This window comes from Psittacula echo, assembly GCF_963264785.1.
Source record: "Psittacula echo genome assembly, chromosome: 4".
Classification (NCBI taxonomy): Eukaryota; Metazoa; Chordata; class Aves; order Psittaciformes; family Psittacidae; genus Psittacula; species Psittacula echo.
Window position 1 is genome coordinate 18883024 of NC_137738.1, and position 21547 is coordinate 18904570.

Genomic DNA, 21547 nt, shown 5'->3' on the forward strand with positions numbered 1-21547 from the left:
CTCTGAACCAGAGTTTGTGTGGTATTACTAACACTGTTAAAAATTACAACAGCCAAGAAGGGCTGCTTCGACAGAAAAAGGTGGAGAGCTAAAACCCTTTGTCTTAGAGGCAAAGTGAGGTCCTGAATTGCGCATTCTAGAACATGGCAAGTTGCACATGGATTGGGATGCCAAGTTCTTCCAAGAAAGAAACATACCTATCAAACTGTCCATTGGGTGCCTTGCATTTTGTGTCCACTTGGAATAACTAATGGTTAAAAACAAAGACTGGAGACTCAGATCATGCTAGCTGTAGCTCTGTTGACATTAGTGAGATTAAACCTGAGGTTGCTATTTCTTGTCTTTTTCTTTTATGTCACAGAGCCCCTTATGGCTGTGATAATTAAGCCTCAGATCAATTCTCTGAATTGTTTTTCATTACAGCTATGCACGGAGTCCTGAGACTTTTGTTAAACTAATTTTCAAGATGCTGAGAATTCATTTTATCTCTCTATTGTCTCTTTTGCAAGTACACATTATTTCCTGGGGGACTGGCTGGCTCTAAGCGACTTGAAGGCCACAAAGTCAGTGTTACAGGTAGAACTAAGGCATCCTATTTCTATGACAGCTCTTCAGTCTTTAAAATATTGCTTACCCTGCATTTGGTTTTAAAACACATGTGATCCAGATTTCTTTAAAGACATGTCATGACAATTTAAAAAAACCCCAAACCATTAGCCTGATTCCATGCCTTGAGAACCCTTTTCATTCTGCTTTGTAGGCCAGATCGAATCCAGTACTCAGACAAGTTGTTCATGGGAAGAAAATCCCTCAATAACCACAAACTAGACCTAACCAATGAGATTTTTAATTACAATGTCAATGAAAACTAAATTACAAGTAAATGACGTTACAAGCACCTGGCAGCAAGAGTCACATGGGGTAAGATTCACCCAATGTTGACACATCTGAATACTAGGTGCTCCTGATAATTAACAGAAAGAAGAAAAAGATATGGCTAGGTCATGATTCACTTCATTCCCAAATTGCTGATGAAAAGACAGCAGATAAATCTCACTATAAAAGTATCTATTTCCATTAACTATAAACTGAGCTTACCATGACTACCTCAGTTAGACTCATCATAAACATCTAAAGTTGATGGTATAAACTCCCCTAGAAATGAGATCCCACACAAAATGTGAGTACAAATGTGAAGTTCACCTGTGATGTGAATTCTGTAGTGCCAAAGCCCACAGTCAGAAAAGAAACTATGTTTTCAGGATGTTGGAGAAGTTACCACTTGCAAGACCCTAGGTCAGAAGCTCTGGTGCCTGCAGGAAGCTTGCACTTAAAATGCCAATAACCAGATTTGCAAGATGCCTGCCAGAAAAGAAAGGTATGACATAGGCTGAAGGGGCTCTGATTATTAACCAAGTTGGTTAATTGAACAAGAACGAAGGTCAGCAGGATAATGTTATGCAGGAACCTAGCAGGAAAAAAAAAAAGTCCTTTAGTCAGACTAGGGCATATTTATGAGACTGATACACACAGCCTCTGAATGCCTCAATGTCAAAGGTGCAGACATGAAAGCCTAAATCTAGCTACTCTTAACAGGCCTTTTATACACCCATATAAGGGCAAGAGTAGTTAACAGGGCAGAAAAGGTCTAAATAAGCAGTTCCCAAATGCCAGACTTGTGGACCATGCTGTGAAAGCAAGACCTGTTACAAAGTCTGCCACGCAAGCAGAAAAGGGTCTGCTGCACCTATTCTCATGGGGAGAGACAGGCACGGTGCTGAGCACACAAGGTAACCAGTGAGCCACCTGTAGACCATGCACAGGGATCCCTATGAGCAGATTTGGATGCCATTTTGGAACACCAACATAACACTTGCTGTTCTGGAGTTCTGACCTCTCACTCTGATTTTAGATCATTTCTGTAAGTCATAATTACGAAGAAAAAAAAAAAAAAAGAAAAAGAGAAGGAATAAATCAAAACCTGTGTGTATTTCTTGAGAACCACTACTTCAGTGAGAGACTGTTACTGCTGTGAGAGACTTCCTGACCACTACAGGGATTTGTCTGTTAACAAGAACTTTATGAAATGTTCATTAACACCACCTACCTACCAGGGGAGCTAACAATTTCACACCCTTTTTATTCTTAGGTGCACATTATACCCTCTTAGCAACATTTTAAATATAACTACAGGAAGAACTGAATCACACATAATTTGAACAATTAGAAGTGACAAGCTGTTTTTCTCATCTAGTTAAATATGCCTATTTGGCATACTCTGCTGTCTATCAGAGCTCTTTTATTCACACCATTCCAGTCTCCAAGGAAGACAAGCTATTATTATTACTGTTCCATTGAAGAAATGGACATCTGTGCTTTCAACAAGATAAATATATTACTGAATGCACCAGAGTTATTTTATAGACCCTGAATTTATTGTTATGATGTAGACGCAGAAAACTGAAGAAACAAGGTCAAGCCGAGAAAGTCCTTGTGAAAGGCCTCCTTCCTCGTCCAGAGTTAGCCAGACAAAATTAATCAGCCTTCCTGCCTGTAGCATCCCCTATTTATAAACTAGGTCTTGTAATGACATTTGGTCCTCCACTTAATAAACCTTTAAGGAGTTTGAGAAGGTGGCTCACTCCATATCAGAGGTGGTATAGGTGTTCTCTAGACAAAGCAGAGGCCCTGAGTTGAGGATGTTATGCAGTCATTTTTATACCGGATAGACATCTTTTCTTCCCACCTCTGAACAGTCAAGTTCAGGTTTCTTGCTGAGCAACTTTCAGGCAAGCTGAAAGTCAGGAACCAAAAAGGTTGGCAAAGACCCAGGTACCTAAGGATGCTTTAAGCCTAACTATGACCTTTCTCCCTGGAGACCTACCATAAGGCGTAGTCTTAAGCTTCTGTAGCATGTTTAGAAATGAGTCACTCCGTGTCTCATTTTTAGAAGGCTACGTGTGCCTAAAAAGGCAGGTAGGTGGTTACTGGATATTTCAAAAGTCCTTTCATATCTAAATTCTGTTGAATCAAACAGATGACTTCATACTTTGAAAAAGAATCAGATGACTTAATGCTTTGAAAAATCCTAGAAAGAAGATTTCTACAGCTGAATACATTTATGGTTTTGGCCTCCACTACCCCATAAGTGAAATGAAAGCTATTATAACTGCCCATTTCCTCGGGAATGGTAACAAGATTTTAGTAGGAAGTAGAGGTCTGGAGCATGAGTGCTCCTAAATAAGGTTAAGTAGAGCTGAGGGAGGTGAGAACATCCAACTTTGTGATGTTGTCTCTTGCCATAGGGAAAAGAGGAGGCAGCGAGCTGAAGCATTTATTTTTCTGGACCCTTATTTCTCTATTTTGCATACTGGTTATCTTCTTGCCTTCACATGTCCCTGATCCTCCTTGCTCTGCTCCTCCCACCTGCCACTTACACAGTTTATCTCGTCCCACCCTCTCAGATGGTAATGGGAGGTTAATTATCTAGTGGGAGACAGTGTGATTCCTTTCTTCTATCTCTCTGGGCACTGACATAGTGCGCATCATTATCATATCTACTTCAAATAGCATGCTAGGTATTTCAGGATGTGAAAAATGTTCTGTATTTGCTACCAGCAAATCCCATTCTTTTCCACTTCATCCAAATCTTTTTTTTTCTTCATTTATTTTCTAGAAGTGAACCAAACATGCTTTCATTGTGCACACTATTAGCAGAAAAGCAATTTTCTTAAAAATGTCATGGTGTTTTCCTGTCCTTTTCTGTCCCTTGGGGCTAAGTAATCCCTTGTGAAAAATCTGACCCTATTATGAAGGAACTGTAAACACAGAAGAAATCAATAAGCATCCACTTGCTGGTGTGCCAGACAAATCTAGATAAAGCACATAAAAAAGGCAGTTCCAAAATGAGAAAGCTTAGTGCATTAAAATTATGGAATAGAATCATAGCATCGTTTGGGTTTGAAGAGTCCTTCAAAGGTCATCTAGTCCAAACCCCCCTTCCATGCGCAGGGACATCTTCAACTAGATCAGGTTGCATCACTGTGCTTCCTTGTATAAATGACAGTGACTACAGAACTACAGAGATCTGTTTGGTACCCAGAGTTTCTCCCTTTCTGCAAAGCATTAATTTTATTCATCTTAATTCTTCACAGAGGAAATATTTTTTCAGTAGTCCAACAACTAATCCTGTTAGTAATTTGGTTCTGTAATGTAGTATTGCTGAACCTCTGAAACATTGATGATCCTTCACTCTCACTGGGGGCAATGGGAGTTGACAGTCCTGATTATTTTGCAGGATTCTTTTCAGACTGCAGAGAATTCATTCTAACAATTACAACTTGTCCCCTCAGCATCAAGTTGTCGGGTTTTCTTTTTGTTCTTGTTGTTGTTATTAAGCATAGAATTCTAACCTTCTTAGCTATGAAAAAATGTATTTAAAAGCAGGTGAATTTGAAGTAAGGTATTTGATTCTGTATGTGGTTTGGGAGAGGTGAAATGGGAACTGCGAGCTTTGCATCCAAAAGGAACAGGGAAATGAAAGAGGTTACATGATGCAGTTGTGGAATGGCAGAGATTTGAAAAGTAGTGCTTTGTAAAGCACTGAGATTCTCAGCCTAGTTGCTGAATTGTGTAGGAAGAAACCCTATATTGGGTAGCCACACCATGACTAGGAATACTTGCCTCCAACAACAAGTGTATGTTAACAATATTGATTTCATCACTGTTAAGAGGACCCATCAAGGCATTGTGCTCAGGAACAGGCTTTGGGACAACAGTAGCTTTCCTGCTCTCTCTTTGTTTAAGGCATGTCATAATTTACAGCTATACCAACAACAGTCACTGCAGCCCTCAGGCAACTGGATTACAACTCCAGGTAATGCACAAAGGATGGAGCAAAAGCTACACCCATTCTCTACCACATGTATTCTACAAATGGCTTAAACTGTCGACAAACCCTACAAACTCCCCTGTGTCATATTTCTAATTAGGTAGTCTGCATAGGGCTGTGAAGTCAGTGTCTATTCCTTATGTAGTTGCAAGCAATTTATGATTTTGTGTGATGACCTAAACATTGAAGCCTGTGGCACAAATTATGTCAGGTTCCATTTCCTAAGAGCTTGTGCTGGTGGCGCTTGTGCTTAATTCCTGATCCCTATTGCAGCAGCACAGTCAGGGCTGTGTCCTGAATGGGGCCATCTGCCCTGAGCCAGTAATTTGGGTCCCAAAGAGGCTGAAGGGTGCCAAATTCACAAACCTGGAAAAGCTCACTCTACAGCTGCATTGTGAAACATCTGTGTTTTCTTTTTGTATCGAGCTACAGAACAGGGAATAAATTATGAGTTATTAGGTTTGTGGGGTTTTTTTTCCCTTTTAATGATTATTTTTTTAATTAACTGAATAAAAAAAAAAGGAAATATTTGTCATTATGTGAGGAATAATCTGGAGAAAGTATTGCCAGCTCAGAACAGTCCCTGATAGGGCGGGGGACCTGGTAAGGATAGACACAGAAAAGGCTGAAATCTCATTTCATTCTCTTCCTCAGTCTTCCCTGACAAAATCTGCCTTCAGCCTTCCAGAGCTGTATGCCTTGTGGCAGAGTTTGAAGGAGACAAATATTGTTAATGGTAGGGGATGATTAGGTTACAGACTGCGTAAACAAATACATCAGCATAAGCATGGGGGCGTGTACAAGTCCTTGGGATGGGATGGCATGGATCCAAGTGTTATGAAGAAGTTGGCTGATGTCATTGCAAGGCCACACTCTATCATATTTGAAAGATTATGGAAAATGAATGAGGTCCCCAATGTCAAGAAAAAGGGCAAATGTCACACCCATCTCCAAAAAGGCCAGAAGGAGTATCTTTCTTAGCAAGAACCTTGCCAGCAGGACAATTATCTCAATTCACTATTCATGAGGCTGCATTTGAACTGTGACCAACTTACAGGAATGAGTCCAGAAGAGGACTGCAAGGATGACTGGGGGGGCACATGGTGTGGGAGGAGACAGTGGGACAACAAGTTTGATTTAGTCTCAAAAGGAGAAGGGAAATAGGACAGCTAATTGCCATCTTCCGCTATCTAGAGGAGGGGCTACATGGGAGACAGAGCCAGGTTCTTCTCAGGGATGCAGCAGGAAAGGCAATGTATGAAGTTTGCTGTAAGACAAACTCTGACTGAATACAAGGAAAGAAAACTCAGTCCTGAAAGTAACTATGCACTGGAACAGGTACCCAGGGAGGCTATGGAGTCTCAGTCCTGGGAGATTTTCAAAACTCTGCTGGTCAATGCCTTGAGCAACCTCACAGATCTTTGAAGTTTGCCCTGCTACAAGCAGGTAGTCTGGTCAGATAGCCCCAAGGATGCCATTAGTCTGTGTGAATTAGCCTGTGGTTCTGTGGCTCTAAAGTGTTGGGGCTGGGGAGACTTTCATAGGCTCTCTTTCCTGTGTGTATTCCCAAAGAGTAAAAGAGAACAAAACAGTCAGGAAAGTATACATAACTGTTAAGTCACAAAATAATTCCCTTATTCCATTAGAACAAACAAGGAAAGCAGAATAATTAGATGGACCTGACTATTCTGTTCTTAGCTTACTGTTGTTTGAAGGGGCATGATTCCAGGTGAAGAACATGGGTACTATCACTTACTATAAAAGTGAGAGTGTTTTTCAAGGCACTTTCTGGCTTTTTAGCAAATTCATTTGCAATGACTGGAATTTCTTCCAGTGCATCTGAATGCTTTCGTATGTAAGGAGGAAGTCTGAAGCAATACTGAAGCTCAGTGAGATCATGACTTCTAGTGTGTGGAATGCAGTATCATCTGACACATCTGTGTGTTGGCCTTCTGCTGGCATATTATTTTCCTGCAATCCCAACATCTTATTGCATCATCAGTCAAAGCTGTTCTCGTTTAACTCCTAAGTTTAACAAGTGTCTAAAAACTTCCAAATCCACATAAAAGATGCTAACCTCTAAAGTTTCTTCTGATATTTTCTTTTGATGCTGGAGCTCATTCATCTTAGGATCTTTCCACTATGAAAGTGAGTATGCTGGGGAGAACAAAATCACATGATAGGCAGACAAACTCTTACTGATTAAAAACACTGCTCCTTAATGCATCATCAGTTTGGTATGGACATTTACCAGCAAGCATAAACTTACTAATACAGTGAGGCCAATACCAGTCTATAGCAAAGAAATGTAAAAAACCATCTGGTTGCACATTTCTATCACTCTCATGCAGCACACAGTAATTTCACCACTTTCAATTCCACTTCCAAATTTCCGTTCTACAAGAATCTGTAGGAACATCTTGCATGCATTCTCCACCCACACAAACACATGTATACACATGCACAGTGTAAAATAGTCCATTAATGGTTGTTATTCATGTGCTGTTTGGTCTCATACTTACAGCCACAGGTTTTCCAGTCAAGGTGATTAGTTAACACAGCGGCAGCACAAGTGATGACACACAGGTGACGTGCACCAGTGCCAGTGCAAAAGTGAGAAGTTACCTCTCTAGAAAAAGCCTCAGTATCTGAAGGTAAGATAACTATCTGTTCTCCATGTGAAATGGAACTAAACTCCTTCATGCATCTTGGTGAGTTTCGCTTGTGTTTCAGACCATCTTCCAGACCTGAAGGAAACAGTGAACTGAACATGCAACAGCCATATTCCCAAATATTTTTAATGCCTTGTGTCTCTCTTAGTCAGTACTCTGCAAAGCACAATAATAGTCTTAGGACGCTCTTTTAAGACAGACAGATCTGTCTCATCTTCCAAGTCTGCCTTCTGCACCTTCTGCAGAGCAGTGCCTTGCAGCAGCTGGCTCACCTCAGCTCCTCAGTGGTGTCCGATACCATCCTGCTTACCAAGAGGACTTTTCCCAATCCACAGTTCCTCCTGTCAGCCGAAGCTCAGTTCAGGCCTCACTAAGCAGCTTCAGCTCCCACGTTTTCTCATGAAGAATTCTGCTCCCAGAATGCTGTCATTCTTTTCTGTCATGTATAGAGCCACTCCCATGTGCCTCCCTTGAGAGCCTTACACACACCCTAACTCGTGCTTCGATTCATCCCGCTTAGCTAGTGTGCCTGATGATATGATGCTGTGTACTCCACCTTATATTAATACCCAGATTTAAAGGCCAGAAAAGCCCCTTTAGCATCCTCCTGGACTAGTAACAATTCTTCTAATAAAAGGTTAATTCCATTTTTTTCTTGTTCATCTTATCTCTTGGCCCAGAAACAAGCTACAAACATTTTTTGTGTATAAAGCTGCCAAAACCCAGACATCTTACACAAGAGCAGCTGCTGAGAACTTTGTCCCTAGCTGGCTGGCAGTGCAATGCAAGAGCAGAGCTCAGTTTCCTCCCCTCCTGGCTGCAGCACAGCTTTGATTACACAGACCCTTGAACCTGCAAGTTTCCAAATGGCAGCAAGATCTCTACTTTGCCTTTGATTGGGTCATCAAAGTTTTAGTGACATCATTGCCATGCACCTAATCTGGTATGCCCTGCAGCTCTGAAAAGAAATCTTTCAAGGGGGATACTTGCATATGGGTACATCTGCCAACAGGACAGTTGCATCAGTTTTAGAAGAGAGGCTGCCTTCTGTAATTAATGCCACAAACAAGAGCTGTCAGTTCACTTACAATGTCCTCAGCATGGCTGATGGTTGCCTTGATACTACATGTTCTGTAGCTTTAAAGTTCCCAATCTTTGAAAGCTTTTTTTTTTTTTTTTTTTTTTACTCTGATTTATGGAAAATATCGTGTCTTACTTCTTCTCTTTCTCCTCCCCCATACCTTCACACTACTTGTCATTTATCAATATCGAACCCTCATTACCCTGTGCATAACTAGATAGCAGCTTCATTAGTCATGAGCGTGAGTGCAAGTCTTACCCCTGTTAGTGTGCCTTGGAGTTTCAGGTGACAGCACACATGGACAGCCCCTCCAGCCCTTCTTTCTCAACTGAAGGACTAACTGATTCTCTCTTCTACACTACTGTACAGAGTTTAATAAAAAATGTAAAACATCAGTTTGCATAGGTGAGGATACAGGTGTAGAAAGCAATATTGAAGCCAAATTGAAGGCATTCATACTCATGTTCTTTGCAGATTGAACATTTGTTATTTGGTTACTGTAGAAGCTGTTTATGCAAAAATATGCTGTTGCTTATATATTTATCAACATATTTACTCAACTGCAGTAACTCACTAGTGTTCTGTGCGGACATTCTTGTGCTGTAACAAGGCCATAAACAAAGAGAGCTGTGCTGGACAGCATGTGCCTGTATTCCTTGCGTAAATGTGCAGGCACTTGAGCTTACAGTAAGCTTGACCATTATCTTGACATAAGCAAAAGCATCAGATCTTATACATCATCCTTCTAAGCTCTCCCCTATTTTCTTATCATTATTTTCAGTCCTTGATACCACTGTGGATACTCTTCATTAACAGCCTTTTCTCAAGCACTGATTCTGCACTCTAACACTCTAACACTGTCAGCAAGTCCCCTTATCAGGCAGAGTCTGCAGGCTTGGGTGGATGCAAACACAGTATGCAAAATCATCCCTCAGGGTTGGAGTGCTAGTAAGAGATGTGTCCTTTGAGCATTTCCATCTTTATGGGGCACCATGCTGTAGAAAGCTGGAAACCCTTATAGCATTATAGATTAAGCCAGTAGTCTAGAATTAAACAGGGTTCAGTAAAAATTGCTTTTAGAGTAAAAGAAGGAAAAGAGAAAACTACAGTCATCAAGGTGTGAGATGACAATAGCCTGTGTAAGTGGAGACATTTGTGAGAAGCAGCAAGATATCGACTCAGCTGGCCTAACAAGATAAACAATCACATTGAATATGGTGTCCAGATTAAAGGTCTATATGAGCAAATGGTATCAGAAGAAATTAAGGCAAAAGATCAATATATTAGTTGAGATCAAATAAGGTTAAAATGGCAGCTAGACATCAAAAGCAGAAGTTCAGTTAAAAAAAAAAAAAAAAAGAGAATTCAGCAGGGATTCAGTAATTTTTCCAGTCCACTGCACTAATGTGGTCACTTCTAGGTGGGCAACACGTGTGTAGCATCCCTGCACAACAGTGTGAAAATGACTAGTCTGTTTATGGTATATCTGGGTGTGTTTCAGAATAAAAAGAGGTGATCAATGGTGGTTGTTTAAATGCTGATGCTTCTGTGACTAGATCTGTCTTTTGTTCCACACTCATACATAAAAATACAAAAATTAAATAAAAAACAGGCCAACCTACACTGGAGGATAATTCCACTGCATCAAGGATTTGTACTAATTGTAAATGGCTGCTTCTCAGTCTAAACCAATGTTCACAGAGGAGGTACCCTCTGCCAATATTTTTGCAATGCCGCGATGTGTGTGTCATCCATCAGCTCACCATTCAGCCTGAGAAAACAGAAGTCCAGCAGAATAGAGACCACTTCGAGATGTTTACTCTTCTTTTATGTCTACTGGGGGAGAGGGGTCGTTCAGCTGTAGCAGGGTGCAGGTGTGTACTCTCTCCATAAGCATGCTCCAGTCTGGTGTGCAAGCTCCTGGTTAAGTGACACAGACCAAAGATAACTGCAGCTCACTTGCCCTTTCCGCCTGCTCTCCATGTGCATTTTAACAGGTCTTCATAAGCTGTTGTGAGGTGAGAACTGGCACTTGCTACATGCCTGTTTATTCTGTGACTGTTTTAAGCAGCAGAGAAGATGCACATCATAGCATCCTTTGTGAATATCTGTTGCCAGAGTTTTCTCCCATTGTAGAGCTCTACATCCATATTTGCTGGCAATTGAAGACTGATTTGAAGGCAAGGGGCTTTGTTGTTGTTGTTTAAAACTTTGCCTCTGAATACCGTTTGTGCTCCTTTCCATTCAGGGAGTTAAAAATTCTGGTATAAGGTGGCACTTTTGTTCTGATTTATTTTGGGCCTACCATTAAACTCTGGCCATCATTCCCCTTCTTTTTCTGAAAGCCCCTGCAAACTTTGTTTCTGGCAATGTCTCGGAATGTGCTTGCATAGTTGTTTTAGTTGATTCCCACTACTCTGCTCCCTTTTCCAGCACACTGCTTGCTTGCAGTTAAGAGGGTGATTTTGATTTTCACTGTCTCATGTGTCAGTGTGCAAGTCTGAAGGGACCTTTTTATAATTGTAATAACAACTCTCAAAAAAATCAATGGCACTTTCATTACTGGTAAAAAGCATCTATTTTCCTTTTGCCCCAAGGAATGGATGTCTTATTGAAAAATGATGTTACAATAGAGGCTGTCAAGCAGCAGTTACAGAGTAAAGACACATCACAAGAAAGCTCTGTCATGAGACTGCCTTTAATAGGCAGCCAGCAGTGTTTGGCTCCCACTTACACTGAATTCTCTTATCGGTAAACTTGACATCAAAGGAACTTCAGTCTTCTAGAATTTCTGAGCTTGCCTGAACCTCACTGATCTAGTGACCTCTGTCCTGATAGCAGCTCTTGCTATGAGTTGGAAAGTTGGAAAAGTACTACTGTTCCAATTTGATATAGGAAAAGGAGGTTCTCAAGCAAATATGGACCCAACGTGACATGTCATTGTAGAGACTGAAATTTCTCAACTTAATTTCTAAGCACTTGGCTTATCTCACAGTAGACACGTGCAGATTTAACAACAGGTGCCAGAGGATCTTGCTCCCTCACCACTGTGTAAGAGCACATGCCTGCTCTGGTCTCATCCATGCTTTTGGGTTTCTTTCCCATGAACACAGGGAAAACAGGAAGAGAAGACAGAGGAGTGAGTCTGGTGCATACTCAAAGTTTACACTATTAAGGAATATGAATATTTTTTCCAGGAGCACAGAGGCAGGTTAACGCACTGTGGAACATTATGACTGCCCTAAGCCAGTGCTTTTGCTTCTTCCCTCCACTGCTTTATCCTGTCCCTGACAAGAGTGCACCAGTTGAGCTAATAAAGCAGCTTGGGTGGTCACTATGTGAACCAGATTGGAAGATTCCATCTGAAAAATAATTTCCCTTTTGTTATTTTCTCACTGGAGTGGTCCTGCAAAGCTGTTTACAGCTGCACTACTGAGGGATAAGGTGTAAATGAGAGAAGGCATCTTTGGGGAGGCATCTGTAAGGAGAGGAAGGAAATGACAGTTTAAACCAGCATACCTGTGAAACTCTTTGCAATGTAAAACTACAGCTGAAATCAGTTAGCTCATCTTCTTTGGGCTTTCTCTGTGGTCATTAGTGAGAGATAAGCTCTTTAAGTGTGATGGAGACCAGGAGTCTCCATTTATCCAGGAGGTGGATAAGAGTAATTAAGTCCGTATCTCCCTTCACTGATTATAGAGGAACCCCAGACAGTGAAGTGCTCAATGTTACATGATACAACCAGCCTCAAAACAAGCAGTGAAGCCAAACTTCCACCATCTCAGGCATTTTTCCTCATGCTGTCTTCATATTAAGGAAATAACTTCCATTCTTGCACCAAGAGACTTCCAAAATAGCAGAACCACATTCCTAAGTGTAAAACTATTTTGTAAATCTGATCAGCCAACAAAGAAGGTATCTGAATCCTATGTGCAATTACCAGCCCTGGCAATGCAAGGGGTTTTTATTTTCAGAAATTATACAGTTTTTAAGATAGGGGCCTATCTCCATCCCTACCTATTACAGATAATCTTTTAAAGTCTGCCTTATCTTCTTTTTTTTCTTTCTCTGGGTAGGCCTTTCTTAGTCTGTGAGCCACATTTCACCTCTGAGGTTTATTATTCAGCTTCTGCTCCACCTCAAAGTGTGCTGCAAAATGCTCCTTCATTGATTCTAATGGAGTCTGGTCTAAAAAGGAGGGGAAATTCTGCACTATGCTGTCTTCTGGCTGAGCTGGAACGAGAAGGCTGCAGTTCCCTGTCCATCAATACCAGTTTCTGTGCTGTACAGGACCATGTGTCAGTACACATTTGATATTGAGAGGTCATGAAGTCAGGATGCTATTTTGGGCTGGTTTGTTGCAGGAGAGCAGATCTTACCTGCAAAGCTACTCTTTCAAAACATTTTGAACATCTCAGAGCCAGCAAAGAGAGTAAATATTAGATCAGCACCTTGCATCCTGAGACTGCAATGCTTTTGATCCATGACTAGGAACACTGAAAGTGGAATTACCACTCTTAGGGAAGCCCAGCCTAAGAAATGTCTCTCAGCAAGGCAAGCATGCTGTATTTTGTTTTGTGAGGATGGTATTTATACTCACAGACACTCTGGTCCAGCCGTATCAGAATTTGCAGTGTTTATTTATATAAACTGCGAAAGGACCACCCAGCCATTGTGACCACACAGTTGTCAGCAGCCGTCAACCAAACAAAACAACTTTGCATGTTAATTGACCACTTAATAGCATGCTGTGATTTTCTGTTTTTGCTTTGCTCACTCTCCCTGTGAATTACAGACCAAGAAATCTACTATAGTGTAGGTCTATTTTTTGGCAATTTTTAGCTAACAGACATGCAATTCAGCTCACACACACTGCACCAAGCACAGTTATAGCACAAATCAGATTGCAGGTTTAATTTAGCTAAGTTATTCTACAGATGAAGGTTATACAATAGGTGCATTAAGATACAAGTACCAGGTTAAAATGACCTACATGAAATTTTTTCATGCAAGATGAAGCTATGAACTAACCATAACAAGAATTAATCAGATCCCACAAGATTCATGATCTCAAGATTCAGTTTCATGATAATAAAAGTGTGTATCTTTCAAAGGGCTTGCTGTATTTAAATAGAAGTTATGGTGTTGTTTCTTAGTTCATTCCAACCCCCAGTACTGGCACAGATAGTTTTAGTTTAAATCTGTCTTCTGTGGCATACATCCAGTGAAGAAAAAAAGCCAATGTCAGAATGTCCTTATGCAGAATCACACTGTTTAAATAAATTTGTGCAGCATTGTAGAATTTGTTAAAATTCTAAAAGGTGTCTAAAAAAATTTGTTAAAATTTTAAAAGGTGTTAAAAAAACCCACCTTCCTGTTTAGAGCTTGCTATTCCCTTCTTACTCTCACACCAGATATGCTTAATTAATTTTTCCTGTGTTCTACTTCAGCCTATTTTTAATGAAACTCTCCACGTAAAGCTATAACAAAATGCAAGATTATTCTCGAACTGCTAATGGGAATTTAGGCTATTTATAGTCAGTCAAAAAGAAGTAATTAACAGTGTGTAAGAGATCCTTGGTAAGTCTTTGCCTCTTTCTTACAAATTTGGTCACGCTGACAAGATGACCATCAGCAATTTCCTTCCTCTTATTCCTCTTGTAGTTGTAAGAAATGAGGGCGTAGAGGCCATCATACATCAGTGTAAGCACTCTGGCATCTATGCTAGGTGAAGGTGGCCTTGCCTTGTCGTGTTTTGGGAAGCACCATCCCCACACCTCTCCAGATAGGTCCCTCACTTGTGCTGACATACCTATCCATGGGGCCATGCCATGCTCTAGACCACTGGATGGAGATGAGTTGCAAATAGGTGCAAGTCCTCCCTTGTGAGAGTCCTGTTTTTACTAGGGTTAATTTCAGTACTGTGGTTCCCAGAATAGTCTACAGAAGGTTGTGTTGACACAGTGGAGGGGTCTGGTATGAACGAGCAGCTGGAGGTTGATGGGATGGTGGCAGGAGCTCCACAGATGTGTTCATTGCCGAAATCCCCATATCATGGCAATGCAGACGGGGCAGATAGTGCCAGTGAACCAACATCCAGTCCCAGCTGAAGGTGAGGTCTTGAGAGTCAGTGCTGAATTACTGTATGGCCATGCTGACTCAGAAAAGAGGAAAAGATGTGGGCTATTCCTGTGATGGTGAGGCTATCTATCAAGCAGAGGTCCTGAGGTGAAAATGCTACTTGTGTTTCAAGGGCTGGTACCATGACACATAGTTGTATTACAGTAGCATTAGCAGCAGAATGTCATTTTTCCAGACAGCTAAACACAAGAGAGTAAGATGGGCCTTGCTTCAAAATGCGTCAAAAGTCAGTAGGAGATGATGGAGAATAGTGTGTTTGCTCTCAGTTGTCCCCGTATGTCAGAGAGGTTAGCTGTCTCCTGAAGGATGAAACAGAATAGCTCTGTTTTCCCATTTCAGAATTTTCCCAATTTTTATCACTTGCCTGGGGAAGGTCTCTGCATCTACTGGTGATCCCCTATTTGGCCAGATGACCGCTGGCATGCCCTGTCACTCTCAGTGTTATACTGGCACTGAAAACACAAATGCCACCAGTGTCTGAGTAAGGTCAATCAGTTACCAAACATGGGGTATGGAAGGAACTTTCCTTCAATTCAGCTTGCCACGAACTATTTATCTATCTAATCTTTCTCTCTCTTCCAGTCTCTCTCTTTTTCCTGTGATGAAGGGTCACACTTCTAAATCTTCTGCATGTTTTTTATCTAATATAGCCTTTATAGGCCAATAATGTGGGGCACTAATAATGCCTTTTGATAACCTGATTCTTCCTATGGCACAGTTTGTAGCCTTCCCTACAGAAGGTTGCTGTGGGGTATTGTAGAGACATCTGTGGTAGGGCATGGAGCAGGTGGTGTGTGGAGACTTTTGGAAGACAGATATCTTACAGGGTTGCCTGCAACTGCAGAAGTATTGAACAAGGTTGTTAGCTGTGAACCAGGTGCTTTTTTGCATATTAAAGGGAATGAAAGAGTCCCTCAATATTTCCGCTTGCAGTTGCTTTCTTCCATCCTTAGCCCTTCACAGCATAGCAAAGGATTATCTTGGGTTCCTGAAACTTTACTGCTGTTTTATCTTCTGGGGTGACAAAGAACCTTTCATGATTAGCACTGTTTCCTGCCTACAATATTCCTTTTCTTCATGATCCCCAGTAAAATTTCCCTTTGGAAATTCCAGACACTGATATAACTCACTGTTAGACTCTCCCTTCCATGCCTCAGTCTTATGACAGTGGTGCCCACATGACTAGCTCGTGGGTTGGTCTACTGAGTACACTACCCTGCACCACTGCTTTTCCACAGTTACGGTCTTCGCATTGTGGTTTGGAGTAAAACTCCATCTGCCCAAAACCAAAATATCTCTGAAGGTCTTCCAAGGTCTCTCTGAAACTGAATCTTTTAGCATTAGTGAGGAAACTGAAACATAGTTTCATTCCAGTGCAAACATCCTCACATCTGCTATCCCCACAGTCCCTCCTGGCTGCCAGATCCGAATCAGAGACCGTGCAGTCATGCTAGCATGGTCTTTCCCCTGAATGCATGAACCTTGCTGAGAGGGAGCAGATCTGAGCTCAGATTTACATACCATGCCAAGGCCACAATTTCTGATTTAGAACTGGCTCACATCCAGGCAGCTTGGGGAGCAAGCAGACCAGCGCTGGGACCAGTTGCACCCACCTGTCCAGAGACACCCTGCTCACTGCTAGCAGGCAAAGGCTAAATCTACAAAGCACAGTGTTACTTCATACTGCAGACTTTAATGTCCAGCTGTCCTGACAGCAAATCCTGCCCCAATTAACCAAGTCCAATGCAACTGGAAGGTTGAGTAAAGAGCCTATTAATGTTGCTTGTGAGAATCACATCTTGAAGGGGAGAAAGCAGTTTGATATCTAATGGCATAAAAAGAAATGTAGTCTAAGCAAGGGAAGGAATATAATCTAGAGATCTTGTCCTAAAACTAAACACTTAAATTATGTTAGTCAGAAAAGTTTGTCTGTGGATCTGGTATCATTATAGGAGTTTCATCCATCACCTGTGCAACTTAGCAGCAACAGAGAAACCTGTTGCGGCATCACTTGGGAAATGCTTGCTTACTTAGGTGGAAAATTATTGGCATAGTTTTCTTGTTACCTAAGAGTGGTCTGAATTCCTGAAAGGGATAAAGAAAATCATCTTCATTCTTCCCAGCTGCACCAAATAAACAGCATTCCTCTTCCATTTTTGTTATTGCTTACAGCGCAGGCAAAGAGACCCATTTCCTTCTCCAGCTTTGAGGCTTATGAAAAATTGGAAATTGTAGGGACACATTCTGCAGCTGCCTTCAGCCAATAGAGAGTTAATTGCAATTGCCCCTCCATTTGGCACTGAAGGGAAGGATGATAAAACCTTATCTACATTGAAGAAAAAAAAAAACCTCACCAGAATAACAAACATTGCATTGAGGAGAAGAAGGTTCAATGAGCAAAGGCTTCTTAGTGCTAGGAAGTTTTGCAGCTTTTACTGTATTTGCATAATCAAAGCAAGCAACCTTTCGCCACACTTTATCACAAATATAAAGATAGCAACTGAAAGTGCCGCACAGTTAATTTTGGCTTGACTTGCAGTATAGCTTATGTTAGTGTCAGGCAACTTGATTTAAGGCTTCTAACGGCATAAGCATATCTCAGGTAAAAAACAAGATACTGCATTTCTGATTAACATATTTATAATCAGTCCAGGGAAGACCAGAACATTTAAACTTGAATCTGGAAAATTGCAAGCATGGTTAACGCTGGTGTAGCTCCCTCTTTTCACTTGTGAATTACAATGTAATTACAATGTGTAAATTGCCTTAAGGGCGTGGTAAATTCTGCAGACATTTGTGAAACAAAGCCCTTAGCATACTGAGCTCCAGGACTGAGTTAAACCTCAAGCCATGTAATCGGGTTGAATATTTAGTTTTTACCTTCTGTAAATCGCAAGTTTATGTAAGCAGCCATTGAAAACAAACACTGAACTGAAATGAATGAGAATGGCTACTCGTTCATTATAAGAGCTTTGTGCCTTATAAATATAATCTGAAGTGAATCCGAATAATGTCTGCCTTTGCTTACACACGTGAGTGCAGATTTACCCCACTGCCTCATGTCATTTCAGCTCATCCTTTTTTTGAGCTGCTGACCTCTTTGAAGTGGTAATACTTCCATGGAGCCTCTGTCTCCAGAAGGCAAGGTACTATACAAACATCAATAACTTAACTCCTAATGTTCCAGATAGCAGCAGAAAGATAATCAGTCTGTTCTGTTGGCTTTAGCTCCATGGGGTCAGCTGGGCTAACTAAGATAGTGTTGAGCTGAAGAGAGGAGGTTGGGAGAATTTGCATCTCCTCCTGAAGTGTTATCTATTATGTTCAGCTGTTCTCAAATTTTCCAGTGAACGGCTCACTTTTTCCTTTCTTTCAGAAGAAGTGCTTTCTTCTCTTTACAGTCATATAACGTTCCCCCTATGCTGTCTTTAAGGACTAACATAAGGAAAGTATTTAATGTATTTTACCTAAAGCAAGTACTAAGGCTATTAAAAAACTTCTATGATTTAAAAGGTGACAGAAACATTTGTCTATCACATAATGTAAATGAAACGAAGTCAGATTACTTTGGCTGCTTATGCTCTTCTAATGCAAGAGCAGACCCATAGTAACACATGATAAACATGCTTTGGCTTTTCATTTCAACATTTAAATTGATTTTGTCTAGGAATATAGTTGTACCTATATTTCCTAATGGAAACATACCTCATGGGTGTAAACTAGTTACCTGAATTAAATAAACTAGATGAACAAAAGGATTCATTTTCTTTTACTCCTCTTTTCCCCCTTATTCCACGTTCTGTTTTTAATTCTGTTTTAATTGCATCTATATCAGTAGAGGTGTGATTTTATCTTTCATTCTTTCTTCTAGGATTGCATCCCTCCTCTTTTGCTTTTCATAAAAAGTTTCACTGGCAAATTCAATATAATGGTTTAATAGAGACAAATCAATTTGCAGCAAATATCAGATAAATAAAAAAAGAATACAGAACTTGAAAATGCAACTCTTCATTCCTGGAACAACCACACAAAGGGACTGACAAAACCTGAACGTACCAAATAACTAGCAGGTTTCAGTGAAACCAGTTTGAAAAATAGCCAGGTACCTGTAAAACACATTTCAGATGGGAATACAAAACCATACTCATGATGAGCTGAGGCTGGGCACACAGCATGAGAGACTGCACTGGCATCAATTCTTCCCAACCCTGAGTAAAGAGTGACCTCCCCAGTGCCTGTGAGCTTGGAGAAATAGGGGAAAGGAGTGAAGTGCACTAGAAATCTTGGGTCAGACCTAAGCAACGAAGTTTTCATGTTTTTAATATTTGCCTTCTTATTCCTATCCCTCCAAATAAATCACATCCTGAGGTACCCAGCGGATTTCTGTGGGTTTACTTTTATCAGCTGCGGGGAGGAAAGGTGCAAGATTCCTCACCAGTGAGTACTGTGACAACACATATGTTAGGGTCCACCTGATTATTCCCCAAAGTGCTTTTGTCAGCACAGTTAGTTAATAGGTAGCTAACCATATCTGAATGTAGGACCATTCTACTGCTATAAATGCATTCTCAAGAAGAGTCAGTATGATGCGTGGATGCCTTATGCTCTAAGTAACACCTACAATAATGTCCCCATAAGCTGTTTGCCAGAATCAGGCAGAAGATGAAGTTCATCTAAGACCCCACTGCTGCTGAAAGCAGAGGGCAGCCCTACCTCTGCCCATACTTTAGGCCAAGATGATGCTCACGAGGGGATGCTCAGTTGGGAACTATTCCTGCTCAAAATGTGTTTGACCAAAGAAAAGATTTTGTGTCTCCTGGCACTGCTGACTGTGTGGGCACACAAGGACTAGTGGCATCACATAGGTGGGGACAGAACTGTATGAAGTTCAGCATTAGATCGAATTAAGATAATTGAGGAAGTATATCTGAAGTCAATAAATAATACTGATTGATGAATGAATACAAGCAAATTGCTTTCTATTCATGACAACTATCCACATAGAAAGACAAATGTGTCAGATAGATATGTTATTTACAACAGGGAATTGATTCAATTCTACTTCTTACAGAGTAAGAGAGGAGTGATAAGACACATTAACCCTTTTATTAATGAACAGAATTTTTCAATTTTAGTTTCATTGAAGCAGAAACAGAAATGCTTAAGATGGCTTTTTTTTTTTTTTTTTTTTTTTTAATACAGCCCAAGATGTGGGCGGTAACAAAGCATCAAAAAGGTTGCAATTGATTTGGAGCATATGGCAAAACTCTTTGTCGGGGAAAAGGAGCAAAAATATTGTTTTGTTTGCTGGAAGAAAAATAAATGAGAAGAGCAAAGCAATTCAATCTGCTAAGTGTGAAATGCATTAGGAGAATAGGATTGTTGCACAGCTGAATGCTGCGCTGTCACTGCCAGACACTTCTATGCTGGCTCCCAGTCCTGGAGCTCTGAAGTAGGTCTGGCAGCTCCATCCCTATCTTGATCAGAGCCACAGCTTTGGGCTGTGGGGATAGGAGTATATTGCTCCAGCTCAGTATAGACAGAGAAGAGCTGAGGGAAACTTTATAGGTATTTTGAGGCAGAAGGAAAAAAGCTTTTTAAGTATTTTGAAATGGAAATGCAGGCAATATATTACTTATTCAGATATTCAGATATTTGATTCCTTTGCTGAGGTGAGTAGCTCCAGAGAGGATACCATCAGCATTGGATCATAGGGAAAACATAGCATTCAGGAGTCTCAATCCTGAATGGCAAGAGCTACCAAGGGAACCTCAAGTCCTCAACAGGACTTGCCCAGGAAGCTGGCAGCTCGGCTTACGTGAGCAGCTGACTCATAGAGGGCAGCACCAGGAGGAACAGCACCACCCCTGAGCGGATAAAACTGCATTTGATAGGTGAACCCCTCGGTGGATAAAGAACTGGCTGGATGGCCGCACGCAAAGAGTTGTGGTCAATGGCTCGATGTCCGGCTGGAGACCGGTAACGAGTGGTGTCCCTCAGGGATCAGTGTTGGGACCAGTCTTGTTCAACATCTTTGTCGGTGACATGGACAGTGGGATTGAGTGCGCCCTCAGCAGGTTTGCCGATGACACCAAGCTGTGTGGTTCAGTTGATACACTGGAGGGAAGGGATGCCATCCAGAGGGACCTGGACATGCTTGTGAGGTGGGCTGATGCCAACCTTATAAATTTTAACCATGCCAAGTGCAAGGTCCTACGCCTGGGTCGGAGCAATCCCAGGCACAGCTACAGGTTGGGCAGAGAAGAGACTCAGAGCAGCCCTGTGGAGAAGGACTTGGGAGTGTTGATCAATGAGAAAATGAACATGGGCCGGCTTCAGTGTGCGCTCACAGCCCAGAAAGCCAACTGTATCCTGGGCTGTATCAAAAGGAGCATGACCAGCAGCTCGAAGGAGGTGATCCTGCCCCTCTACTCTGCTCTCGTGAGACCTCAGTTGGAGTATTGTGTGCAGTTCTGGTGTCCTCAACATAAAAAGGACATGGAACTGTTGGAACAAGTCCAGAGGAGGGCCATGAGGATGATAAGGGGGATGGAGCACCTCCCGTATGGAGACAGGCTGAGAAAGTTGGGGCTGTTCATCCTGGAGAAGAGAAGGCTGCGTGGAGACCTCACAGCAGCCTCCCAGTATCTGAAGAGAGCCTACAAGGATGCTGGGGATGGACTATTCATCAGAGACTATAGCAATAGGACAAGGGGTGATGGGTTTAAACTTAGCAGGGGAAGTTCATGTTAGATATAAGGA